We start from the raw sequence: 8822 nt of genomic DNA, 5'->3' as shown, positions 1-8822 counted from the left end.
GATTCATAGGTTATGCTCAACCTCTGAGCACACTGGCCAGGCCCCTCTCAGGATTTTTAATTCATAAAATGAAATACATAGGAATACAGAAGAAGTCAATTATATTTAAACTAGAGGCCCAGTGCACGAATTCGTGCGTGGGTGGGGTCCGGCTGCTCCCCCCTGCCTGCCCTGCCCCGATTGGTCCCCCCACCCGATTACTGAAGTGTGACCTGGTCATTCTGGTTGTTCTGCCATTCTGTCGCCTGGCTTTTATATATATAGATATGGTGATCAAAATATTTTTTAATTGTGATATAGTAACACATATGCTTACTTGTCAATGCATTAAATAACACTATCTAGTAATGGGTATAATAACTACCATAATTTCAAAGTCATAATATTTCAAGATATCTGTTAGCCACCTATGATGTGACATAAAATGTCAAATTTCTATTGGTGACAGAGTCACAGACAACACTAACATTACTGTGATGTGTGGTCAACATTCAAAAGTTAAGGAATTGCTTGATTTTTGTTAGAGGTGAGTGAAAATCAAGGTGTAATGTTTTCCCATATAAGCCTACAGATCCTCTTGAAACCCTACGAAGTGGTGCCTATGAAACACATGTGATAATCTGGTTTATCCCCTACTCCTAGGATTCTTCCAAATGATGAAGAGCCCTGCACCCAGGACCCTGGCCCAGCAGGAGCCACAGCCCAGGCTGGGAGGGGAGAGGGTCTGCAGTATAGGGCCAACATCTCTGTTCCACTTTTCTGTTAGTTGCACACATGCATGAGCCACAGTTTTTTATTTTTTAAATTGTTAGTATTGAGTGTTAAATCGGCTGAATCATCGAGCCAAGGGGAACTTCCCCTGAGCTCTGTGTTTTAAACTGTATCAGGACAAAGCCCCAGGCTCATAGCAAACTTCTAACACTCTTTTACTATCGGAAATCAAACTCTTAGAAAAACTTCCTAACCGCAATTTCAAACATATAAATTTGTTGCCCTAAGAGTAACATAAATGAGAATAAAAGGAAAATAATTTACAACAAACCTAACACACATTTCAAGTTGCAATTTGTTGGGCAAAACTAATGTAGAAAGTATGATGGGGTCATTTAGGTGCTTGTACTTGAAATGTAAAATCCTGTAAGTGGGGACTGACACAGGTGAGGTGGTCTTTGTTAATGGTGAGTGAGGTCTGCAGGTGCAGGTAATAAACCAGTTTTGCTTTTCATCCATGACCATCTATCTTACAGTGGTAATGTCCTTGTAATAACCTGATCATTATTTAACAGGAAAGGAGGAAAGGGAAGACTAGATAGAGGCATGCCATTTATGCCGCTTTGCCAAAAGTTGCATTTAACACTTTCCAAGTCTGTTTCCCGCTGATGGATGGGGAAAGGGACTGGACAAGGCAGTTTGACACGTGCCCAGTAAGTTCTGAGGGACCTGGGAAGGTGCCTACCTAGCTGCCCATCAATCACACCTGGAAGCGAATCAGTGGCCAGAAGAGGCGTGGTTACTGCAAGTGTGGGAACCTGAGTATTTAAACTTTCAAATAAAGCAAGTTCCCTCTCGCCTTCTTGCCTTCTCCCCCTGGCATGCTGGGTGCCTGCTCTCCTGTGGCAGGGATGTGCCTCCCTGCGCCCACGTGGCACACGGCCATGTTGGACTCCACACAATAGACTAATGGACTGTAATTAGCTTGGACGCTGAACCACACCCGGCTGCAACATGGAACGGAAGCTCTGGACACTGGCCCTGCTTCTGGCTCTGCTGAACTCGCAGCTGCCCCTTTCGGGGCTGGCTTGGGGGAATGGGCCATTGCAACCCAAGAAACGTAACCTCACCCAAATAAAGCCTTCTCCCACACCCCATCCTCCCTCGGGGCTTCGGAGAACCTTGTTTCAGTGGTACTCTAGGAACCTCACTCCGACTTGGTCTGGGAAATCTGGCCCTTTAATTCCTCCTGCAATAGTGGAACACTCCGGGGTATAAGACCGTTGTAGCCATCACAGATGGTTAGCATCCCTGGTCCCCACCCAATAGATGCGAGCAGTGCCCTCAAGCACTGCCAACCAAACGGCTCCACAAATTTCTAAAATGCTCCCGTAAGACTCCCAGAACCAGCCAAATTCATGGTGCAGCTCCCACATTCCGCCCCGCTTGGGTGTTATCCAGCTGGGCCACTGAGGAGACACTCCCCAGGAAATGCAAGTGGCGTTACAAGAGCAAGACCAGAGCTCCCAGGTGGCTTCCCCAGGAACAAGGGACCTTCCAAGAGTCGAGCCCTTGGGACAAGAAAAGCAGGAGAAGGCAGGGAGAACAAAGCAGCCTGAGAGAGGGAGGCGGAAAGGAAGCCAAGGGGGTTCCTGGGGTTCCCAGAGACTCCAGGCCGGGCTGCAGGCAGCTCCTGGCTCCTCTCCCGGAGCCCGAATGTGAATTCTCCACTTTTGTGTGAAGCAAGCTCTGGCAGGTTTCTCTGCCAGCGCCGGGGGGGGGGGGGGGGGGGGGGGGGGGGGGAATTTTTTAATTAAAGGGGCCCCCCCCCCCCGGGGGGGGCCACCCACCCAACCTAGGCGGGCAGTGGGCCCAGGAAAGGCCCAGGAGAACCTGTTCGGACGTCAAGGAGCCTCCCTTACTCAGACTGCACCTAAGCTCCTCCTGCTGTTCCTGAGGCCCATGTATTTTCATTCTGTTCTCGCTGCCAATAAATAAACGGGCCAGTGACCATTCCTCACCTGGCATTTCAGATTCTAGAAAGATATTTCCAGATCATCCTGAAGCCTTTGCCGCTTCGGCTCTTTTCATCAATCTCATTAGTCACAACACATAAATAATATTGCTGTCCTTTCCTGACAGGTCTGGGAAATTAAGGTACTAGAGAAATTTGGCCTCGAAGAGCCCAATTAGGCCTGGATGGGGAAAAAAGAAAATTTTCCCCATCTTTCCAACCCTAAAAGTCCATGATTTAATGTCTCTAAACCTTATACTCGGAAAGAATACCACCGGGATTCAGAAATGTGACAGTAAGGACCAGCTGCCAGAAGGTGCTCTAAAAGCAGTCAGGAACACCCTCCCTACCTCTTCCAGCAATGGACTCCCATTAGGTCACAAAAAATGGCAGGGCTGGAACCTAATAAATAAATAATTAGCACTTGAATAGAATGTGTGTCCCTGTTAATTCCTGCTAGTTTCCACAAGAGAGCTCAATTAAATTAGAAAAATGGGGGCGGGGGAGGTAACACTACTTATAATGGGACATTTTAGAATGGCTTGAAAAGTTTCCTATGTAAGCCAATCAGGTGCAATGTTAATAGCAAACACTTCACTGCTGAATCTAAGTAAATAGAAAAGAAAGTTTGAGGATGACACGGGAAGTGGGTTAGTTTCACAGCTGCCAGATTTACGCAGTGTAATTTCCACAAGAGTATCATGAGAATTAACAGTCTTCTAAGCAGTGGGTCGCCACGCACAGGGTCATGGCCCAGTTAAGCACGACGGTCAGAGCTGTGTTCCTGAGCCCGAGAGGAGCATCGAGCTCTGTGGGCCATAAGCTGTTATGGTTGCTCAGCTCTGCCCGCACCTGGGAGGCAGCAGGAACCACAGGAAGCAACCAAGGAGAACAAGGGTCTGTGTTCTGGTAAAACCTCATTTACAAAACGGGTAACAGGCCACAGTGGCGACTCCTGACCAGCATTTCTGACATAAAGGAAACTGGAGAAAATATCAGAGGTATAAGGGTAGGAACTGTTTCATGAACTTTTCTCGCTGTTATATACATGTATGTATGAGAGTTCTGAGTCAATGTCCTACTGCAGGTTGGGGGTCAAAAGTCATTACATTAGAAATAATAAATAGTTTTGTGAGAATAAACAAGTCATCTTTTCTGTCAAAGAACAGTTTAGACAGCCGTCATTTGGGGCCACATGACTTGCAGCTCCCTGGGAGCCGCAGTCTTCAAACGGCAAAGGACAACCCCTTCCTTTAAATCAGCCAATCGCGAAAGACTGTGAGCCTAAGCTCCAATCAAGAGTAAGGGACAGATCACGCGAGTCAGGATTAAAAAGCTAAGCGCACCGCCCGCTCAGTGTGCCCATACCCTTATGCCTTGCTGCCTGGATCCCAAGTATGCTCTGTGTTCTACCAGGACCCCTCAATTTGGGGGCTCGCCTTATTTCTAACAGTTTGAGAAGGGAAAACAAGTCTGCCTTGGACTGAAACCGGAAAGAATTTAAAGGTCTTTCATGCTAAGAAAAAAAGGGGGGTTAGATATATTGGGCACGCTCTTGAGCCTACAGTATAATCTTAAGAGAATATTTTTTAAATTACATATTTAATAAGAATATTTAGTTACAAGTAGTCCAAAATGATCTTCAAAAGGACACTACAATATTTCTTATGCTATTGAAATATCTGACAAGAGCTGTGTATCAGTTAGCAACTGCTGTATAACAAACTTCCCCAGCACTCAGTGGCTTTAAACAATAATCACTGATTACTGCCATAACTCTACAGGTCAGCTGAGTGGTTCTGCTGATCTGGCTTCACTGGCCTGGGCAAGACAAGTTCAGGAGACTTGGAGCAGCCAACAGTTCATTGGAAGTCTGGCCTCGGCTGAGGCAACCTGGCTCATCCCCAAGTGTTTCTCAGATCTCCCCATGAGGCCAGTCTGGGCCTGTTCTCATGGCAGGGATCTCGGAGGGCTCATCCAGCTGTGTAAGAGACTATTAGAAACACCTATACTCTTCTGAACTGTTTACTGGGCATCTGTTAATGTCCCACTGGCCAAAGCGGGCCACGTGGCCAATCCCAGTGTCTCGGGAGGGGAGCGGAGGGGACTACACAGTTACAAGGTAAAGAGTGTGGACCCAGGGAGGCCATTCATCAGGGCCATTAGTGCAATCAATCTCCACAGGCAATGTTTCGTTTGCCATCCCCTTGGCAGAAGCAGAGAGATTTTACATTAGTTTAAGTTTTCCCATTACCATTTCTCATTTTGTTTTGCCATTATCACTTCTGAGGCAGGAAGGCAGAGTGAAAAGAACCAGGCTTTGAATCAATGAGATCCACATTTAAACCCTGACTCCACTACTTCTGGCTACAAGACCCTGTGCAAGTTTCCTTTGCACCTCAGTTTCCTCACTGCAATCGCAGGACTGCTGACAATTATCTCAACTGGAACACATAAACATGCGTAGCTTGGTCTAGCCACAGCTAAACTCGAACCTTAGATACTGTGTTTTACAAATGATTTCTTTGAACATGCAGTCAGCCCTCCATAGCCACTGATTTAAAATCTATGGATTCTACCAACTGCAGACAGAAAATATTTTTTTTAATCCCAAAAGTTCAAAAAAAAAACATCTGTAAACTTGCCACATGCCTAGCACTACTGAATCCATGCAAATGAAGTGATGTGTAGGCACACCCAGCTGTAGCCCACATGCAAATATAGGTTATATGCAAATACTTCCCCATTTTATATAAGGGATGTGAGCTCCAAAGAATTTTAGTATCCGAGGGGGATCCTGGAACCAATCCCCAGCAGACACTAAGGGACAACTGAATTCAAAAATATGAACAAGGAAATAGGCACATTTCCTGTGACAGTAAAGTTCTTCGATGGGAAGGAACAGTTCCTTTAAACAAAAGTAGAAAACCATTTCTTTACAAAAAGTCTTGAGGACCTTTTTATGAAGATGACACCTGCCCCTCCCAAAACCGAAGCCAAAGCAAAGGCTTTAAAGGCAAAGAGAGCAGTGCTGAAAGGCGTCCACAGCCACAAAAAAAGAAGATCCACATGTCACCCACCTTCCGACGGCCAAAGACACTAGGGCTGCCAAGGCAGCCTACATATCCTCGGCAGAGCGCACCCAGGAGACACAAGCTTGCCTACTATGCCATCATCAAATTCCCCCTGACGACCGAGTCAGCCATGAAGAAGTCAGAAGACAACACTGGTGTTCATGTCAAGGCCAACAAGCACCAGGTCAAAGAGGCTGTGAAGAAGCTTTATGACACTGATGTGGCCAAGGTCAACACCCTGGTCAGGCCTGATGGCGAGAAGAAGGCATATGTTCGACTGGCTCCTGACTACGATGCTTTGGATGTTGCCACCAAAATTGGGATCATCTAACCTGAGTCCAGCTGCTTAATTCCAAATAAAAAATTTTACACTGAGAAAAAAAAAGTCTTGAGGACTGTGGTAGACAGATAAGTGAACCCCAAGATGTTCAGTTCCTAAGCCCCGGAACCTGTGGAGATGTCAGCTTACAGGACAGACGTGATTAAGTTAAAGACCTCGAGATGAGATTATCCTGGATTGTCTGCGTGGGCCCAATCTAATCATAAGAGTCTTAAAATCAGGGAACCTTTTTAGATTTTAATGTTTCTTATATTTATGGAAACTTACACCTACATTTATACAGTTACTTTTTCATATACATCCAGACATCAATTCATGTTCTTATATCTAATTTTAGTCTTTCAGGTGAATGTACTATAACGCCTGTATGTATAAATCCTATAAACAAATATAGGATTTTTGTAAATTATGCATTTATTGTAATTATCATTGTTTAATTTTTTTAAAATATATTTTATTGATTTTTTACAGAGAGGAAGGGAAAGGGATAGAGAGTCAGAAACATCGATGAGAGAGAAACATCGATCAGCTGCCTCCTGCACACTCCCCACTGGGGATGTGCCTACAACCAAGGTACATGCCCTTGACCTGAATTGAACCCGGGACCCTTCAGTCCACAGGCTGACGCTCTATCCACTGAGCCAAACAGGTTCGGGCTCATTGTTTAATTTTTAATAATAAATGGTAACAGAAAAAGGGGGGCAGGAGGATGGAGAACCTTTTCTGGGTCAGAGGGCCAACCTGATGACAGAGGGACAAGGACCCAGCTCAAAGCTGCTGGTTTGGGCGCTGGAGGAGGGGCAGGAGCCTATGAATGCAGGTGGTCTCTATCAGCCGGAAAGGGCAGGACACACATTCTCCCCTGAAGTCTCAAAAGGAATGGATACCATGATCTTAGCCCGTGAGACCCACGTTGGACCTCCGACCTACAAAATTATAGAAAAATAAATTCGTGTTGCTTTAAGCCACGAAGTCTGTGGTTATTTGTTACAGCAATAACAGAAGAACTATGTAATTTTGTAGTCTTTATACTAAATGAGGAAATAGAAAAGTGTCTCTTGAAGCCACTAGATGGGGAAAAAAAGTCTGGAACTTGGAGAACACGTGTCAGGCATGGCATGAAAAATGGGAGCTGTATCTGGTTCTGGATATGGTGGCAGTCAGACTACTAGTAAAGGCATCATGATAGGATAAGCAACTCATTTTCATGGGAAACCTTTATTGCAGTCTATAGGAAAGTACAATACAATCATTATCCATACACTCTCCAAGCATGTATGAGGGGAAAGCCATATGAACAAAATCCTTCCACAGAAACTCCCTAGAATTCATTCAGCTATGACTACTCCCGACCTTCAGCTGCAACTCCGCTCACGGCCACTTCTTACCACAGTAAGGTAACAGCACTAACGGTCTGTGAAAATGGACACACGCACAAACACAGACGCACTCACACACGAAGTCCCAACTTGTTGGGCTTCATGAGCCCATGGATAATGCCCAGGGAGAGGGAGAAAAGACAAAATGTCTACCAAAGGTCCACGAATTTTAAAAAACAAAACTCTAAAAACAGACACAACCCAACAGGCCCATAAGAATGGGAACACTCCTAAGAATACTCTGAAGGACAGATTAGAGAAACGAGAGCAGATGAGTGTGCTGAGCTCAGCCAAGACACCCTGGTGGGACCCCACAGATGTGGAGAAGCTGAGATGCCTCATTTGACAGAAGAGAAACCGGAACCACAGAGCACTGAACTGACCGACATGCAGACAGCCAGCCCACTGCAGAGGCCTCACCAGCCAGAGGAAGTTTACCTTCAGTAAGTGCCTCGCTGCCCAGCTGATCCTGTGACACCATGTCAGGCCCCATATAAGGCAGTGGAGCTTCCAGTCATGCCTACTAAGGCTCTCCACTCCTTTCCGAGAAGCCCTTGGGGCCAGATGTATTTTTTTAAGTGACCTGAGCAAAGACTTCCTCTCTCTGGAGCTCCCTGGACATCAGGATAGCAAAAGAGGAATGGTGAACCTATAGACGAAAGTTGATAACATTTACCCAAGAGAACTGCATGTGTGCCTACTGAATGATGTACGGTGAAGGACTGTCCACAGAACAGTGTCACCTTCAAATCTAGCAAGCACAGGCGTTAGAAATCACATGAAGGGAGGAGGGGGAAACGTACCATCCTTAGTCACTGGAGCTGAGAACTTTGTAAAAGAGGGAAGGCCATCCCCATGGGCAGAGGGCCTTGAAGCTGTGTTGGCGAAGGTCTCGCAGAAGACTGGGGACGCCTCCTATGATGAACATGATTATTGAGGAGGCGGGAAAGGAAAGTGCCCCTTCCTCTCCAAATCCCCAGGGTGCTGCCTCCAACCCTGGTGGCTCTGAAAAATCACAGGAGAGAGGGTGAGGGATATCCACCACACTGAAATAGCAAGAAAGCAGAGAGCTCAGACTTCGCGTGAGGCAAAGAGATTGCTTTTCTAAACAAGCTATAAAAGAGAAAGAATTGGTCATTTAGAAAACTCATTAGCATGAACACTAGTAAATAAAAAGTTGGCACTGAAAATAACAGATGGTTAAAAAAAAGACACGCAGCTGCAAGGAGATTGATATCAAACTCCCTGTTCTTTCAAAGTAGTTTCATAGTGAAGCAGCGATGCAGGTATGTAAACAGAATCGG

The 8822-nt window shown here is 45.8% G+C and overlaps 1 pseudogene; it reads left to right on the top strand.

Annotated features, from left to right (window-relative positions):
• Positions 1–5726: 5726 nt before the first annotated feature.
• LOC111826982 lies at positions 5727–6583 on the top strand (annotated as a pseudogene).
• Positions 6584–8822: the final 2239 nt, after the last annotated feature.

This window comes from Myotis lucifugus, unplaced genomic scaffold (genome assembly GCF_000147115.1).
Source record: "Myotis lucifugus unplaced genomic scaffold, Myoluc2.0 scaffold_116, whole genome shotgun sequence".
NCBI classification, from domain to species: Eukaryota; Metazoa; Chordata; class Mammalia; order Chiroptera; family Vespertilionidae; genus Myotis; species Myotis lucifugus.
The sequence above is the reverse complement of the archived record's forward strand: the minus strand, read 5'-3'. Positions and strand labels throughout refer to the sequence as shown.